The sequence below is a fragment of the Oryzias latipes genome, chromosome 12 (genome assembly GCF_053564925.1).
Source record: "Oryzias latipes strain Hd-rR chromosome 12, Olatipes_Hd-rR_3.1".
Classification (NCBI taxonomy): Eukaryota; Metazoa; Chordata; class Actinopteri; order Beloniformes; family Adrianichthyidae; genus Oryzias; species Oryzias latipes.
This window is the reverse complement of record NC_136248.1, coordinates 7,395,526-7,415,326: the sequence shown is the minus strand read 5'-3', so window position 1 is coordinate 7,415,326 and position 19,801 is coordinate 7,395,526. Positions and strand designations below refer to the sequence as shown.

General features: G+C 42.5%; 1 protein-coding gene across 1 annotated transcript in view; it reads right to left on the bottom strand.

The window, feature by feature from the left end:
- LOC101167971 (stomatin) overlaps positions 1 to 19,801 on the bottom strand; it is a 267,426-nt gene that overhangs the window by 82,885 nt on the left and 164,740 nt on the right. The window lies entirely within an intron of this gene.

Below are 19,801 nucleotides of genomic sequence, written 5' to 3'. Positions count from 1 at the left end.
TGGTCGTGGTCTTCACCCTCTGGTTGACCATTCGGGGGCGCAGTGTGTGAACTGTGCTCATGTCCATGCACATCAGGCAGCTCAGGTTTGCTGCCTCTTTGTGTTAAGACTCATCGCTGCAGGAAGAGCAAACCATACAGATGCCAGTGTTTGGTCTGCTAATTAGCAGTTTGTATTAGTAATTAATAGACATTACCAGTCAACCGGGCTCCTGCTTGGCAGCCTGTGAAGAAGATCCAGGCACTCTGAGCTTCCTGCTGCACGGCAGAGCCAGGAGAAATTTTAGCATTGCTGCTGCTCTTTGGTCTGACTACAGTCACTTTTTCCCAAAGGAGCATTAAATATACAGCTCGCAAAGTCTGATGATGAATCTCAGAAACCCTTTTTTAGAACAGCTGCCTGTCAGAAATTATGGAAAACAGTCAAAAGTGAGAAAAACATTTTTTTTTTCAATTTTGGGTTTTATTGACAATGATTGTTTTGCGTTGTTATATTGTAAGAAAATAATAAAAATAAAAAAGTGAACTGACGTGACGGTGTTCAGATTCCCTCACATCAGTGCTGCATGAATTAGACTGTGTCTATACTGGGACACAGATAATTTTCAAACTCATCCGCCCCTAAAGCCTTTAAAGTGAAAGTACAACAATTAGCCGAGAGGCTTTAATGCGCTAAACAACAATTTGTGTCAAAAATGAGCTGTGCTGCAGCGAGTGTGAGGTGAAGCAAGGTGTGTTGGGGTGGCAGAGTTATCAATTATCCAGTGCGCAGTGGCATTCTGGCTTCCTCCAGATCTGGTGTTAAATTAAGTTGTCAGTTCTGTCTCTCTGATTTCCCCCATCACATGAGCACACTGTGATGGTGCATGACGGCTGCTTGCCGGAGCGCCTCGCTGGCTGCCGCTCTGCATCTCGCCTGCAATTCATCAGCCTCTGAACAAACTGATCCAGCCTCGGCGTCGACGCCAGCGCATGCCGCGTTGCGCTGGAGCCAGCCAGCCCACCAAGCGTTGTGGCAGAGGAAAAAGTCTCGGATCACCTTCCAAAACCCGCCATAGAGGACGGATGGGCTGCAGTGGACTTTTGCCCCCGAGTCTAGGGCAGGATGGTGAGTGTTTGAACTTGAAAGGGTCCGTGTGAGTGTGTTTGTTGGTGTCTTTGCAAAAACAACAAGATGAAGGAGAAAAGACATGAACAGAGGAAGAGTGTCATCTTAGGAGCTGCACACAGCACTGCACTGCCTGTGGGCTTCTCTGTCCTGTTGGGGCAAGGCCTCAGGTGAGGGCAGAGAGTATGAGACACCAAGCAGGGAGGCTTGGCACATAGGCACTATAGCCACTAGCTCCCTCCCAGCACACTCCAGAGTTGAAGGACACCAGAACATTTAGTCAGAAAGGGAAGGAAATGCAGGGACAGGAGTTTACCAGTAAAAAAAAAAAAAACAAACAGAAAAAAACAGCTAACTGCAGAGCAGTGGGGCGCTAAGCTCTCACTGTTTAAGTATTTATTTGTGATGAACAGTTATGACAGCACACTTACAAAGCATGTGTTTAATATGGAGAGAGCTCACGAGGGACGAGGATGGTTCCTTAAACAGGGCCGGCACTCGAAGGAGACCGCGGGGACATGCCAAACTCTGCCTGGCCCTCCACCTCCCGTCTGCATTCAGAAACACTTGCCGTCCCTTTATACTTGCTCTGTCTCTGCTTTGAATAAAACATGAAACACTTTTTCTGCGATATTAACCTACTTATTGAAAAAAGACAGTGATTTATGTCGATTTGGTTGGCTTTCAGTGCTGCCCAGCTGTCACTGCCGCGCCTGCAGCCCAAATTACCCAGCAATGATCTTTCACTTCAGTTAGGGGAATAAGCAGTCCTTTAGCACTTCAAAAAGCCTGACTGTGCTAACCGAATGTTGTTTTCAGGCTTCTTAAGTTCACTAATTATTCAATCTGGGTAATGACGAGCGCCTTATTGACCTTGCGGAAAAAGGGTGTCTTCTTTTATCTTCATGCTTCATGTTTTTCAGGCTAATTTAGGGAAACAGTGCTTAATCTTTCACCAAAAGAGGCAAAACACAGCCGCAGCGGGAGGATCCCTGTGGTTGATAAGCACCATCCAGGCCCGGGTGTGTTACTGGCACCGGGTCCGGCTGCCATGGATCAAACAGTCATAACCTCCTGTTCTGAAGATAAGCTGCAGTCAGATCTGCAGGGGATCTTTAACCAGAGAGTAGTCTGTTGGGGTAAGAAAGCGGCAGAACAGACGGGGGAAGTAAGCATGAAAAAGAATGAGCGGGTGGGAGGAGTGAGGGATGGCATGAGTGTGTGGGTGGTTTGCCGGTGACGTGCCTGAACAGAAACCGGAGGGGGCCGCGGACGGAGCCCCTGCGCTTAATTGGGCACTCAAATGTTACCAGGTCCCTTCCCAAATAACTTGGAGGCGACACATGGCCGAAAGAGGGAGCATAGAGGAGCTTGTGGAGAGAGGAAATGGAGCAGAGGGTTTAGCACCTCCTGCGGCCAAGTGTTTTTTAATCTCTCTCTGGGTTTTTTTTGTTGTTTTTTTTGCTCGGGAAGGCTGACTGACTTGTGTATTTGCACTCTCACTGTGCCAAGGATGACAGGGCAAAATTAACCCCGCAGTGGTGGGAAAACTGAAATCTGTTTGGTATAAACAAAGAACCAAATGACCTTTAAAATATTCTCTTAGCGACTTGAAAAAATAAAAGAAGAGTGTTAAAATTACAAATGAAACAAATTTTTGTTAACAAGGATGTGCAAAGGACAAAATGGTTAATAAAAACAACTATTCACATTTGCGCTGGAACACAAGCTTCTTTTTCTTTCAGTGCATCAAAGCCTCCACCAGCTAATTCTTTTCTTATATAAATAGCTCTTGGTGGAGAAGGTAGCTGCCGCATAGAGCTCTAACCCTTCTGTCCCTGAAGCTACAGCCAGGATAAGCTGTGTGTTGGATTGGCACATCGGGCTGCCTGGGGCCTGCTGCTGCGTTGGCCGACCAGTACAGATGGAGGGCAGGGCTGCGCAATGCCAGCTTGTCAGTCGGATTAAAACGACTCATTTATTCACTGAAGTATCGTGCAAAGCGACCAGGCCAAAGCGAGGTGGGGCAAAAGGGGGAGGAGGGTCGAACAGCAGCATGAATACGAGAGATGCTGCTCTGCTCTCTGGGCATCAGTCCTCCCTTCTTGCTCATCCCACTCCTCTCCCTTTTTAGCGGTTACTTATTTTTTTGGGGCTGCCAGAAGCCATTACCACAGTGTACGGAAGGCGGACGGCAGGGTGGCATCTCCCAGTGCCCTGGTGACAGATTGCCGCTCGGCACTGGCGGCTAAGGGGGCGAGGGTGGAATGTGATTGGCGCTGATGGCCAGGAAGTGGACACTCAGGGCCAGAGAAGAGCTGGAGGAGGAGGAGGAGTGCAGAGAGTGTGGGAGAGGATGACAAGACCAGGCTGGGTGACCTTTTGCACATGCTACCTAAAGAGACAGAGGTCTGCTTTTAAGAGCATGCTTGGCAGTGGTGGTCGCTGCAGTGGTGCAGGCCGAACACGGATGCCAGGGCAAGAAGAGCCCTGATGCTGACTCCTCTGAGTCGGTCCAAAAGCCAGCTGTCCCTGCAAGACTTCGGGGAGGATAAGTAGAGGACAAATGGCAACTTTAGCTCCTTCATCCAAGATAGTTTACTGCAGATGAACTCAACTCTGTCTTTATAGGATGCTGCCAACATCAGTCTTTGCTCCCTCAAAGTCAAGAGGTTTTTGCAGGAACCCTTTATAAACATTGGTGATACAGATATTTCTGAGACCCCTATCTCATTAGCATTATCCAAACTGTCCGTCAAAACCCACTGTACATAACTTGTAATACATCCTGTAGTTCATTATCATACCACTAGAGGCAGTAGAAGGACTTTTCATGCTCATTTCAAAATGGCAGCCTCACTGACATCTGAAAAACACTTCTGGTGGGAAACCTTTGGCTAATTTTCTAAACTTTTTGGTGAAAATATCTCATCTATTGTTATTTTATTTTTTAAGTTCATGTATATTCCTATTCCTGTAATACTTCCTGTATTAAAAGAATGTAAAGTTTGCTTCATAATGCATCCAATCTGTCCTGACCACATTCATCACGGTCTGGTTTGGATCAGCAACTACACACAACAGGAACAGACTACAGATAACCATCAGATCTGCTGAGAGGATTATTGATTCCACTCTTCCCTCCATTCAGGACCTGTACCGGTCCAGGGTCAGGAAGCGGGCTGGCAGAATCGCAGTAGACCCCTCTCATCCCGGACACTGCCTTTTCAGCCTCCTCCCATCCGGGCGGCGCTTTAGGACAATGCGCACCAAAACTACTCGCCACAAAGACAGCTTCTTCCCCCGAGTCGCCACTTTAATGAACTTCTGACTCCTGACCACTGAAGAACACTGAAGAAAACCACAGAAACTGTCACACCGGAACTACTGTTGTATTTTTATTCAGTCTTTTTTTTATTTAGTTATGTTTATTTATTCCTATATCTCCCTTATATTATTTTCTTGTCTTACCCCTTTACACTTTTTTATACTTTGCTAGTTTGCACAAGAGCATAAGACACCAAAACTTTGTACATGCACTGTTCTTGGCCAATAAAGCTGATTCTGGTTCTGATTCTGATTCCAGCCGTGTTGAAAATGTATGGATCAAATGAGAGATAGTGTGTAAATAAGGAGATTTTTTTTTCTCTGAACACTCATGACAATATTTTTGGATCTTAAACTAAAATTCTTGCGAGGAAGAACTTACCAAATCAACCACATAAAAATTAATAATGCTGCAAAACTTACTTTGTGCATTTCATCTAAGGGTTTAGAACATCATCCTAATTCCAAATATTATAAATTCTTTTGTAAAGAAAAAGTGGGCATTACGGGGCTAAAGGTGCTATATTGTAAAAATAAACCCCATCCAACCATCCAACCATGCTTTGTATCGGCTTCATCTGTGCGGGGCCAAAGAGAGCCTGGAGCCTCAAGTATAAAACCTCATTTTACATTTTTGGGTTAAAACCTAAAGCACCACAGTTTGAACAGTTAAGGTCTGGAGCTCTCTATCTCCAAATGACACACATTCAGGTCACTGACAGAACAGAGCTGTGTGTGTGCATGTGTGTCAAGGAGGGGGGTACGGCTTGGAAGGGTTTTATCGGGTCTAATTACTCCAGATAGCTGTAATTTACAGGTTGACAGCGGGGAGAAATCTGCAAGATTCACACGTCTGTGGGTCAGCATCTGTTGCTGTTGCTGTGCACCGAACGTCGCCGGCCAGTCGGCGTGTGAGAAGAAGCAGTAAACAACAAACGGCGTGTGACAGATTAGCAGCGCCGGCTAAAGGACCTTCCACTGACACATCATTTCTCTCACTCTGCGAGTCTGTTTCGCGGCAGCTGTCACCAATGAGATAGAAAAAGCAGGAGATGGGGAGGGGAGTGATGGAGGTGGATTTTGTTCCAGATCCAGAGGGGTGGGTGGCGGAAGAAGGAGAATGAAAACAAGGTGGAAGAAAAGAGGAAGGAGGGAGAAATTGGAAAAGGATGAGTAGGAGTGACCCGTTTTAAGAGTCTGGCCTCACTTTCTAATTGAGCTTTAGTTTGAAAACCAGGGCAGGGCAACGTCAAACTGTGATTTTCACTCTTTAATTACACTTTTTTAGGTCTGCAGTACAAATGGCCAGTGTCACCACCATGGGGTAAATTTAGTCCTGTGTGCATCAGCCTGTGTGGGACAGTCAGTAGAGTGAGTAAACCATGTTGCATGCAAAGTGTACACAAACACATTTGTTAATGCCACAGTGCATCTCACATTCATCCGCCATGACTTTTTCCTCTGGTTCCATGCAGTTCAGAGCCAGATCGATAGAGCTTCTCCGCTCTGTGTCTCCACTTTAATGCTATAACACAGCCTCACAGAGCCAGCTCCTGCACACACACACACACACATACACACACATTGCTGCTTCCATCCTGGCAGACATGGTTTTCCTTGACCTCCATCTAGAGGACGCTTTCAAAGTTGCTGGCATGTTAATGTGAACCAGTGGGCTCTTCAGGAACAAAAATAAATCTGTTTTCTTCTAAGTGGAAGAAAAATATCTAACTGGAAAAGATTAACTGCGTGCAGATCACAGAAAATGATTTTTTAGGTGGAAAAAGTCAGAACTAAAAGTTTCTATATTTATCTGTAATCAATAGTGTAGTTATGAACCATGTTTGAAGCTTGCAATGTTTTTCAAGAAATCGCCAAACAGATTGAGTGTTTGAACTTTTCTGATCTTAGTGCCCTTTAAAATATTTCGGAACAAATGTGCACAGCAGCAACATAAGGATCTATCAACAAAATGCCCCTTTTTAAAAATACATTTTTTTAGAAAAAATTGTAACAAAAATCTGTTTATTTTAATTATGCTGGGAAATTTAAGAAAAAGAACTGAGGTTTTAAAACAGCCCACATTGTTAGGCTTCCACCTCTTTGTTTTACTGTAGGAATTCTAAAGTTTCTCCCTGTCTTCACCAAACATAGAGTGTGTATAAACACTTAAGTGGGTTTACAGGAGAAAAAATACACATTTCTATAAACAGCACTTTTCTACATGTTAAATATTAATAATATGTCATGTTTTGATGTGTCATGTGTGAGCAAGAATGGTTTCTTGATATTTCATGCAGCATTGAGGAAAAAATGGTTCATTATTTGTCATTACAGCAGTCCTTTACATTTGATCTGTGCTCGTACTTTTTCTTTAGTTAAAGGTACTTAGAAAAAGTGTAACAATCAGAAATGTACTGTAGTAGAGTGGGATACTTCCAAAAGTTTTAAACTTTAGATTATTCAAATTGTGTTCAAATCATGTTTTTGGTGTTTTTAACACGTTCTTGTAGCATTTTTGTCATAATAGAGGATGTATTTTAAGAAAATTAAGCTTAATATAGCATTTCTGAGTATGACTTTATTCAAATTGTTGAGAATTGGGAGCAGATAAAAAATGATGATTGAATAACATTGTATTTTTTAAATCCACTGGGTGGGTCATAACCTCCCTGTTCTGAATTCTCAGCAACAGGAAGAGGAAAAGGCCAGCTTACTCTGCACCAACGGTCCCGCCCACAATGAACTCCTCCCGCTTCATGTCTTAGGAAATGACATCGTCATAATCCTAGACCACTGGGGACAATAGATCAAAAGATGATCAGAGTGGGACTTTAAATTTGTACGAATGAAAACAAAAATTAAATCTAATTACAAAATATGTATTTCTTGTTAAGTTAATAACAAAATAAAAACAACATTTGAAGAAGCAGAAAGCTCTAGACCTCTCCTTTCTGTGGCTTATTATCTGATCACATGACCAACTGACTCATTTTAAAGACACCACGCACATGTAAATAAAAAAAAATACTTGAAACCAAAATGTGTCTAACAAAACATCCATGTATAAAGACGCTTTAACAAAATTGTTTTCTTTTTTTCTTTGGAGCACCTGCTTTGATGTCAATGACAGAAAAGATTACTTGTAATCAAGAATTCTAGATGGATTTTGTAAAAAGTTTAAGTAAAAGTCAAGTGTATTAGTGCCCTTAAAGTAAGGTCCAAATTCAGTAGTCGTAGTAGTTTCAGTTTCTTGATCAATATTAATCAAAATTCCTAACATTTATCATTGTTTTTACTATTTTAAAACTGTAAACCTTAATCCCTCCATCCTCATCCTTCCCTCAAACCTTAAAAGCATTTAAATCTAAAGACGGCGGATTGCAAAACATTATTTTTTCCAGGTGTATATAGATTTTTTGTTGCTGTGGTTCCAGATTTTTGTTGTTGAACCACAGCAGCACTGCATGACAGAGTGGTGTCTCATCTGTCTGTGTAATAACCTGTTATTACACTCACCAGCCCATCTATTTATAGGCTGTCAGTCAGAGACAGTAAGCAAGATGCCCGGCAAGAAACAGGAACATTTCTTCTGTTCAATCTTTACTGTCAAAGCTGCTCTACACTGAAAGTATGCGGCACACCAAGGTCTGCCTTGATAAAACCAAACACTATTTTTGCTTTGCCGTGATTTTGAAAAACAACAATAAACATCTTTTTTGCTCATTTTTGATTTTATCCCGACCTTATCATTAGAATTTCACCAACTCAACCCTACCATGAAAAGGTCTGAACCTGTCCCGTTTCATTCCAAATGAGAGGCTGCCTGGTGACTGTACGTGCCAACCTCCAGAGCCGGCGCTCCTTTTCAAAAGGGCCATATGGGCACCAAAGCCCTGTTCCATTAGTGGGGACCGAGCAGGTCTGGACCCCAGCCCTCCTGGCCTTCTCCTGGCATTGCCACAGGGCATGTCCTCCCACTGCCAGCTTCCCACACAGGGTCAGAGAACGCAACAGCCGCTGTCTACCTGAGTCTGGCAGCAGCCAGCTGCTCAGTGCAGCAAACCAGACGTGGATGTGAAGGAAGGGTCACAGAGTAAAGAAAGAGTGCACAAAAACACCAGCTTTAGGGTGTTTTAGCAGCCCTGACTGCAGAGCTTAAGCATTCATTCAGCGTTGACTGCAGATTATGGTTACTGGGGACAAAAATAACCTCAGTGTTAATCGTACATTGCGAAATAGTGACTTATTCAACCTAACTCAAGTTTATTTCTATGGCATGAAGAAGTTAAAAGCCATTTGTTTGTGAATCAAAATTACCCAAAGTGAGTAAAAGTTGTTCATTTATGTGTGGACTGGTGATAGGCTAGTTAATTTCACCCGTGGACCAAAAGGAATGACTTCCGGTGGTCCATTTGACGGGGAGCAGGTATTAAATGAAAGTTGAGTATAAATGGCCATAATGACTATTGCTTCCAAAGACCAGGTTACTATTTTCTGTCAGGTTTCTGTAGGGAAATACAACATGACTGCTGCTGTACTAAAGAAGAATTGTTCTGATTTTTAATTTGATTTGAAATGGTTTATTTCAAGCAATTAGATAAGAATAGTACACAAAAACATTACAATCATCAGTTATACATTCATACAAAGACGTATCAAACTTGGGATAATTAATTGTAATTTATTGTATCACTTTTTGTTCACTTAAGGACATTTTAGTCCAATTCAAAGATGCATTATGGGTTAAAGGATGTTTTCACTGTTTGACAATGAATTGCAAATGTTTGCATATGTTTTAGAAGTGAGCCCTTCTACCACCAATACAGTAGAGAACATTAAAATGAAATTAAGCAGGCCTACTATGTCCCACGGATTGTTAAAATTTAGGATCATACATAATTCATTTCTTCCTAGAATCTCATACATCACCTACAGCTAAGGAGTAACATGAAAACAATGACTTGACCCTGACTGACTTTTACAGATGATTACTGTGCGGCCATCTTTCTCCTCTTGTATTTGTGAGTCGGGTTAAAATGTCGCGTATGACGGCACGTAACATGTGTGAGGGCAGCGTCCCCACAGACGTGAGGAGGAAAGCCAGATGAGGGTGGTTGAAGGGAGAAACATCCTGCCTGTCACAGGGGAATGTCAGCGTGTGCCTCAGCAGCCTGAACCTGTCACAGGACCTGGAGCCTCCTTTAATTAATAATCACCCAGGATGAATAATTCAGCCATTATCGCACAGAATAAATAGAAAGGCTGGATTTTCTCTGGAGTTCAGCTCATTCTGTTTTGTTTCCCTTGATGACCTGATGATTAAGGGGGTAACACCATCTAGCCACTGGATAGATCTTATAAATGTATGCAGACCGCCTTTCTTTCAGCATTTTAAGGTGTTTCATCTCAGCAGTAGAGATAACGTGCTTTAGGAAACTCTGTGCGTAACCACAAGATGCAGCTAAAGTCAGCAGCAGAACAGAGTCACTGTTAAAATTTAGTTACAAAAGCTTATTTTTCGGTGCCAGAACTAGCCGGTCAAAATACAAAACAGATGGTAACTCTGCCTGATAAAGCACCAAGACACCTGGAAGGAAACCGCAAGAGCAAAAAAACGTGATGACATGGATTTCTGGGATCCAAGTTAACTACACATGCTTCTCTTATAAAGAACCTTTACACCAGATTTCCAGGGAAATGGAGAACCTCAGTGCCTGACCGAAAAATTTGCTATGAGGAAATGTCTGGACTTTAAAAAAGTTATATTAAAAGCGTTAGCAGCTATACAGATCAGGGTTGGCTGGGTTGTATTCTGGTTTTTTTCCAATATAAAGTAGGTTATAGTAAATATACACTCCTCACAATAAGTTAGTGATATTGTGAAAAACTCAGTGGATGTCGTAAACACAGTGTTGGAAGACAAAGATATCTGGGTGACAGACACACCTCATATTAGTGCTGTCCACATCATGGTCTCTCTGTGTACAGTGTGTCTTACTGTGGCCAAAACCCAAATATTCTAAAAGAAAAACCTTTTTAATGTGGCATCAATGTGGACATTCTGTGGGTATAACAAGCTGATTTTGCCAGTAAGTCATCCAAGTTCTTCATTCATACAGCCATGAACACACAACATTGCTTAACGAAAAAGCAGTTCTACCTGACCATAGCAGAACTTCAGGTTGGTTGTTGGCAGTCAGATGTTGCAGGTGAACTTGGTGAGTCTCAAGGTGTCATCAGCTGACTCGCATCAAGACACAGAACAACTAGCAGAGGTTGTGACAGACCGCAATCATGACCAGTACCTAAGGACCTCTGCACTCAGACATGGCTTTGCAAATACCGCAAGGCTGCAGGCCCGTTCACCAGATGTGAGGGGGACTCGACAAACCATTCACAACTGACTCCACTGCTTTAACTTGAATGACAGAAGATTGTTACATGTGACTCCCTTGATACCAAGACATCAACGTTTGGAGTGGACTCAAGACCATGTGACCTGGACAATGCAGAACCATCATCATACACCAATTCCACCAGCACACCCCCAACTTTCTGTTTAGGGGTGATAATGCTCTACCACGTGGTGCCAGAATTGTCACAGCTAGACTTGAGGAAGTGGGAGTGCCTCATATGGTATGACTGGCAATGTCCCCTAAGCCGAACCCCTGTAGAGCACGTCTGAAGCAAAGACTGGATGATCAGACCCCACCCCCAAGTGACCTGGTAAACTACATGTAGCACTAAGAGTGGAAAACATTGCCTCAGAGGAACATCAAGAGGCTAGTGAGGAGCATGAGAATGCAAAAGGGGGGAAATATTGACGTGTATATTTGTGTATATTTTTACTATTGTCTTTATTTTGGGGGTAATAAATATCAAACTAATAAAAACTGTGTTTCTTCTCATTTACTATTAATATTAAGGGGGACTTTTACATATTTCATGAAAAATATAGACCAAATAGGAAAAAGCACTCATAAAAAATAACAATAACCCTAATTTATTGTGAGTAGTGTATTATTTTTGATAATTGAAACTGGAATAACTTAATGTAAAAAATGAAAATATTTTTAAAAATCTTTAGGCAAGAGTCCATTAGGGAAAGGAAAAAAATACTTGTCTTTTTATATCACCAGTATGCCTTTGTTAAATGCAATCTGACTGTTTAGCAGAGCTCCTCAGATATGTGGTTTTCATCTTCAGTAGTTTATTAAAAAATATTTTGTTTTTTGTTTTTTTCAGAGAAAACTGCAACATTTTAATATTTTTTGCTGATAAAAAAGGACATGGTTCATCATATTGAGTCGTGTTTGACCACTGATTCTTAGTTTGGATTTGGTCTACAGTCTGTAAAAACGGTCTCCAGCATGTTTTCTGGCCATACAGCTCTCAACGATCCCGACATGTTCTCGCTGTGATCTTTCACACAACACTTAAGAATTCCTAAGAGAAGCTAATAAAGGCCACCTCTATGCTCCCCTCTGATTTTACAGATGCAATATCAATGGTTTTTCACGGAGGGGTAGGGGGGTTTCCTGTTGCCTTTTAGGTGTATAAGCGGACTGGCACACCTCTGCACTTCACCAGCGCAACAGTGTCAGAATGCATAAGGGCAAAAGCTGACATCCTCATCACCTCCAACCAACTGATTGAGAGCAACACCTGTCAGGTAAGGCTTTTGCAGTTGATGGTGCAGAAGGAGGGTCGTGCCGACGGCCATGACTGCTAATCTCTGATGTGATGACCTGCAGGGCTCTCTTGGTCTCCTGGGGGATAGTGCCGTGAGGCCAAGCACCAAGGCTTTTCAGAGCAGAGGATGCAGTCCTATTAACGCCTCTCTGAACAGAGCAAACCATGCTGATATGCTCTAAATACATTTCATTATCATCATCATGATTATATCACTAATTGTGTGTACTCAGTAATGTGCAGCAACAGCCACCTCGTGGGAGGAAAGACTGAATGATTAAAACATGTACCATGAACCATGCATCAAAACGTCCCTGTAGGCTTCCTTGTGAAATACATGTGAGCAGCCAGACAACAGCAGACGATGTGCTCTACAGAGGGCTGAGAAGCTGAGGAGGGACCTGCAGGCTGTAAGAAGACAGCAAGATGCAGACGATTGACCTGAGCTGACCTCGTCCGTGTCAGTAAATCCACATATACCTTCAGATAGCACCGCGAACATTTCCTCCACCACAGCACGGGTAAAACAAATACTTGGGTTCAAGCTCCGAGTGGGTTACTTTAGCCAGCGCAGAGGAGTCTCTCTGTCATTATGAGTGGTTGACAGGAAGGATAAAGTTTTTGTGACAGCATTTGATGAATGTTTCATCCAACATTCATGCTTCTAGAGCTGGGATTGGATCCCAAGTCAAAACCCACCAAAGACACACAGCAGGTGTGTAAAATATTCATTTGTTACACGCTTCATTAAGAATAAAACATACCGTGGTCCTCGTTCATTTATTTATTTCGATTATCGAAACAAAAGACAGAAAAATGAGAGATTAAAACGCACTTGGCGCCCTATTCTGTATTTGTCTCACAGATTTGTAACAATTTGTTTTGTGACAAATAACTCTGCCTCGTGAAATCCCACTGTCAGCTTGCTGAGAGTCAGGCAGCCCCGGTGCGAAGAGTTGTAACAAATCACCGTCTGCCTGGGACTGACACTGCAGGCAGCTTCAGCAGCTTCACTTTTGACCCATCCAGAAGCGTCCGGTTCCCGTCCTTACAAAAAGCCTGCTGATATCTACCCAAATCCTGAACGGTTATAGGGTCTGTATTAATGAATGAACAGTAATGATCTCTCCTGGTGACAGGTGGCTTCACCTGGACAGATAAAATGACAGATACTGGTCTTGTCTGCATTTCGGTTCATTTTTATTTTCTTCCTCTGGACTTGAAAAATATGTCACTGTGACTGACGATAACACCTCAACATGGTCCTGCCCCTTCTGAATTGATGTGTCAAACTGATGACATAATTTCCCCATGGAGATTATTAAAGTTTGATCTTATCTAATCTAATTACGGTAATGATGTTCAAGTCCTGACACAAAGTCCAGAGCAACCATTCAGAGACTTCACAAATAAAATTAGCTCAATGAAACTTTTTTATAGACAGTTCATAAATACATTTGTAAATCTACAGTGGGACTTCAGAAATCATGCATTCTAATTTTTACACATTTAGTTTTTTTATTAAATAAAATGTTGGGAACTAAAAATGTTAGCTTTACATACTTTATTTTAATGTATATATTTTTCATCACAACATCTATTTTGGAGGAAGTGATTCACCTGCTTCTCGTGCCAATTAGCCGAGTTTCTGCTCTCAGACGACACAATGTTTCAGAGCGTAACTGTGAATATAAAGAGAAAAAAATTAATTATCAGCAGCTCTATGCTGTTTAGACTGTTTTCCTTATAATTTATATTCTTACTGAGGGCTCATTGTGTAAATCAGGAGGATCAAGAACACAAAAGAGTTTTGTTTTGGTGGGTCAGAGCAGAGAAACCAGAAAATACACCAGAAAATCTAGCAGAGCCTGAGGCAATTCTGGAAATCCAACTATATGTTTGAACTAAACAAAAGAGAAACTGTCACCATTAAGAACAGATTTATGTTATGAGGCCAAGTACTATTTATTTTACACATAAATCCAAATCTAAAGTAATTAACTTAAATATGCACACTAACTGTATCTTTTGCATTAAACTCTCAGTGTTTTTCTACCCCTCTGTAACCAATCTCTGCTGTTTGAGCAAATGTTAACCCTGTTCAACAGGAAGAAAGAGCCGCCTTATTATAATGTATATGCAACAATTCATGTTAAAAAATTACAAAAATAAAACAATAACAAGAAATAGACAGACTGGCGAACTGTCCGGGATGTCCCCTGCCTTTCACCACAAGTGGCCGGGATAGGCTCCGGGAGCCCAAAAGGGACAAAACGGGTTTAGAAGATGAATGAATGAAAACATTTATTGTTTGTTGGATTTTGTGTGTGTAACATAGGATGTAACTGGTGCAAAAAAATTCCAAAAACTTCCGATCACAAAATTGTTATTCCATGAAACAGATGCTTAAGTCTAAGTTGAACAGTTGTAAAAAAGTTTGCCTTTTGAAAGTGAACGTCCATAATATTTGATCAAAGAAAATAGGGAAAAACATGTCACTGAGGATGAACATAGATTTTAAACACTCAAAGTATGTTTTAAAATACATTCTTGGCACCAAAGTATTTACTGTACATGAGAATTGAACTGTCAGAGTGTTTCTGTGGAGCTGCATGGTGGTTAGTGCTCTTGCCTCACAACAAGAAGGCCTCGGTTCAAATCCTGGATGGGACCTTTCTGTGTGGAGTTTGCACATTGTCCCCCCGGGCAGTCCAAAAACATAAAGTGTCCCTAGATGTCTGTTTAGGAGTGATTGTGTGTCCTGCGACGGACTGGCGACCCAACCCCGTAACCCTGAAAGGCGAAGCAGGTTAAGAAAATGGATGGGTGGAGTGTCTCAGCTCCAATGAAAGAAAGTCAATTCAATCGCCATTTTTTCCCAATACGGACGCTGCCATGTTAGGGCCAGATGACATCAGTAAGGAGTGATTGGTCTTAGTCAGTCTGTGTCAAAATTTCTATGGCAACCACTCTTGCCAATCAGGAGTGAGCTTGTAGGAAGGCCACACCCTTACCACTGAAAGTGTACTCGTGAGATTACGACTATGTCCAAATTCCCTCCCTACTGCCTAACTACTAAAAATCTATATAGTACAGGAATATCTAGTGCTCCGGATTTTAAAAGCTTTTCGAACCTCATTTTCTCTACTTTTCTTTTTTAAAACAGCAAACGTGACATCACTAATTTCCCAATGTAAAAATGTGATAAATATGAATATTTTATGAAGACTATTTGTCAATCCACTGTGTTTCTAACCCATAGAGCAGAGCTGGTCTCACCACTGTCTTGTACACCTTTCCTTTGAGTCTTGCTGGCACTCTTCTGTCACACAACACTCCTGACACTTTCCTCCAACCGCTCCAACCTGCCTGCACTCGCCTCTTCACCTCTTTTCCACACTCCCCATCACTCTGAACTGTTGACCTCAAGTACTTAAACTCCTGCACCTTCTTCACCTCAGTCCCCTGTAACCTAACGCTTCTACCTGGATCCCTCTCGTTCAGACACATGTATTCTGTCTTACTACGACTGACCTTCATGCCTCTTCTTTCCAGAGCAAACCTCCACCTCTCTAGCTGTTCCTCCACCTGCTCTCTACTCTCACTGCAAATTACAATGTCATCCGCAAACATCATTGTCCAGGGAGATTCCTGTCTTACCTCGTCTGTCAGCCTGTCCATCAGCATAGCAAACAAAAAAGGACTCAAAGCTGATCCTTGGTATAGTCCCACCTCCACCTTGATCTCCTCTGACTGACCTACAGCACATCTCACCACCGTCATACTTCTCTCATACATGTCCTGAACTACTCTGACATACTTCTCTGCCACTCCAGACGACCTCATACAGTACCACAGCTCCTCCCTCGGCACCCTGTCATACGCCTTCTCTAAATCTACGAACACACAATGCAGCTCCTTCTGACCTTCTCTGTACTTTTCCATCAACATTCTCAAAGCAAAAATGGCATCAGTGGTGCTCTTACGGGGCATGAAACCATACTGCTGCTCACAAATCTCCACCTCTTTCCTAAGCCTGGCTTCCACTACTCTTTCCCACAGCTTCATTGTGTGGCTCATCAACTTTATTCCTCTATAGTTGCTGCAGTTCTGCATGTCACCCTTGTTTTTAAAGATCGGGACCAGAACGCTTCTCCTCCATTCCTCAGGCATCTTCTCGCTCTCTAAAATCCTATTGAACAACCTCGTTAGAAATTCCACTGCTGTCTCTCCTAGGCACTTCCATACCTCCACAGGTACGTCATCAGGACCAACGGCCTTTCCGCTCTTCATCCTTTTCAGAGCCTTCCTAACCTCATCCTTTCCAATCTCTGCTACTTCCTGCTCCACAACAACCACTTCTTCCTCCCTTCTTTCCCTGTCATTTTCCTCGTTCATCAGCTCCTCAAAATACTCCTTCCATCTTTTCTGTACACTCTCTTGGGTTGTTAGCACCTTTCCATCTCTGTCCTTAATCACCCTTATCTGTTGCACGTCCTTCCCATCTCTGTCTCTCTGTCTGGCTAGCCTGTACAAGTCCTTCTCTCCTTCCTTTGTGTCTAACCTGTCATAGAGCTCATCGTAAGCTTTCTGTTTGGCCTTTGCCACCTCTCTCTTCACTCTACGCTGCGCTTCCTTGTACTCCTGTCTACCTTCCTCAGTCCTTTCTACATCCCACTTCCTTTTAGCCAACCTCTTCCTCTGGACGCATTCCTGTACTTCCTCATTCCACCACCAAGTCTCCTTACCGTCTTTCCTCTTTCCAGATGACACACCTAGCACCTTCCTACCTGTTTCCCTGATAATCTCTGCTGTAGTTTCCCAGTCCTCTGGAAGCTCATCCTGACCACCCAGGACCTGCCTCAACTTCTGCCTAAATTCCTCACAAGTTTCTTCATTCTGTAGCTTCCACCACTTGGTCTTCTTTTCTGTTTTCCCTCTCTTCTTCTTCCTGACCTCCAGAGTCATTTTACACACCACAATGCGGTGCTGTCTGGCTACACTCTCTCCTACCACCACTTTGCAGTCATTAACCTCTCTCAAATGACCTCGTCTACATAGGATGTAGTCCACCTGACTACTCCTACCTCCACTTCTGTACGTCACTCTATGTTCCTCTCTCTTCTGGAAGTAAGTGTTGACTACAGCCATTTCCATCCTCTTCGCAAAGTCCACCACCATCTGTCCCTCCAGATTCCTTTCCTTCACACCAAACCTGCCCATCACCTCCTCATCACCTCTGTTGCCCTCACCAACATGCCCATTAAAGTCTGCTCCAATAACAACTCTCTCTCCTCTGGGAAAACTCTCTATGACCTCATCCAACTCACTCCAGAATCTCTCCTTCACTTCTAACTCACAGCCAACCTGTGGCGCATACCCACTGACTACATTCACCATCACCCCTTCAATTTCTAACTTTAGGCTCATCATCCTGTCTGAGACTCTTTTCACCTCTAGAACACTGTTCACAAACTCCCCCTTCAGAATCACTCCTACCCCGTTTCTCTTCCTATCAACACCATGATAGAACAGTTTGTATCCTCCTCCAATACTACGTGCCTTGCTGCCCTTCCACCTTGTCTCCTGCACACACAGTACATCTACCTTCCTTCTCTCCATCATGTCTGCCAGCTCTCTGCCTTTCCCTGTCATTGTGCCAACGTTAAGAGTCCCTATTCTCAAACCTATGTTCCTGCCTTTTCCCTTCTCTCTCTGGCCACGGACCCTTCTGCCTCCCCTCTTTCTTCGACCAACAGTAGTCAAATTTCCACCGACACCCTGTAGGTTAACAGCATCGGTGGCGGTCGTTGTTAACCCGGGCCTCGACCGATCCGGTATGTCTAAAGTGTTGTGGATGATTCGCATGTTTATTTTGGCAATTTTTACGCCGGATGCCCTTCCTGACGCAACCCTCTCTATTTATCCGGGCTTGGGACCGGCACAGAAGTTACTGGCTTGCAACCCCTGTGGTGAGCAGTGAATTAGTTCAGACACAACCTACAGTAAGTCAATCAAATTTTTTGAATGTTTGACATGAGACATACTTTTATTGATTGTAACTTGAATAACTCACAAGTTCATAAAAAATGTTTGAAAAAAACAGATTAGCAAAAACATGATAAAGGTATCAGAGCAAGAATGGTTATTCTGAGCGATAGAAGGACTGAGTTATAGTGGTTTCTTTCTCTGTAGGGGCCTATAGGATTTTGGCTTCTTGGAGTCAGTGGGTACTTCCTGTTTGGAATGCCAGGGGGGAGGAGTCCCTCAGTTCAGTTCTCCTATGCAGTTAATGATTAAAGCAGTTTCTCCAAAAAAGATTACCTACAGTCTTTGGTACAATATCCTATAACATCATAATAATGTGCATATCGCTTAAAGACCCACTACAATGAAAATTGTGTTGGTGATATTTTTAACGTATTCTCATAGCAGTTTTTTGTTGTTGTTGTTGTTGATAAAGGGAATATTTAAAGAAAAATAAGATTAAAACTGCTTATCTGAGTATTTCCTTTTTCAAGACAAACAAACAAGGCTGTTGTAAAAAGGCCAGTAGCTATAATGCAGCTGGTACAGTTGGCGGGCCACAAGCTCCCTGCTTTACTCTATTCTGATGCCTCCACTTGCAGACATGTACGTCCTTGTTTTCTTTGTCCTAAATGGCATCTGGCTCAAAACTCTATGGCTGGATAGCTCCGATATTGCTCGCTATTTTTGTAGCACTGCTATTGTTAGCCTGGGGTTGTAAGGGGCTGTAAGATCGTGGGAGAGAATGTAAACAAAGGGATTATGGGAAATGAGGATAGACTTACTTCACGCCAATAGTCCCCCCCCCCCTAATAAACTCCTATCACTCCGCAGATACTATGCCCTAAAAAGATGTGCTAGAAATATATAAAAAATATCTTCTGAGCCACACAAACCCATGTCTAGTAAAACTAACATCCCAAAATGTTAAAGACACATTTTTAACACCTGCCCACCCGCCAATTGCGGGTAAAGCTTTGCTTTGACGGGTAGAGAAACAATTTCACTAGCCACTTTGGCAGGTGAAGCATTGTTCATCATCTCTGACAGGAGGCTCAGACTCACAACCATGACTTTTAAGTGTCTGCCTCCCCCCCAACTTGTCTACCACAAAAATCCATCCCAGACTTGGTTTAAACATTTATCTCTGACTTTATTGTGCAGATTTATTAATCACATACGTCGAAGCATGAGGTGCAGACATGGGCTGCATGGAATTTCCACACTTTTGTTCATCCATTAAGAGCTCACTATTGATGCATTCAGGTCCACTGGTAATTTCTAGCATTTGCTCACATTGATCTCAGCTACCACAAACACACAGTCATGTGTTGCTCCATGTCATTGTAACTCTTAGAAAAAGACTCACAACTACAACACAAAGCCTGCAAGAACGCATAATAATGCAAAAGTCTATGCATGATATTAAAAAAGAAAAACAACTTTGAAGTAACTGTTTCATTGTTTATCACTAGGTTTAATCATTATTGTTCTGTTTCAAATTAAAAAAAACATTTGTGATTTGAACAAAGTTAATTTCTAAAATTTTCAAGTTTTAAATAAATGACCATGAGTAGAAATAAACATTAGGGCTTTGATGAAAAGTCAATGCTTTAAAAATATGTGTTCATAAAAGGGTTCTGGG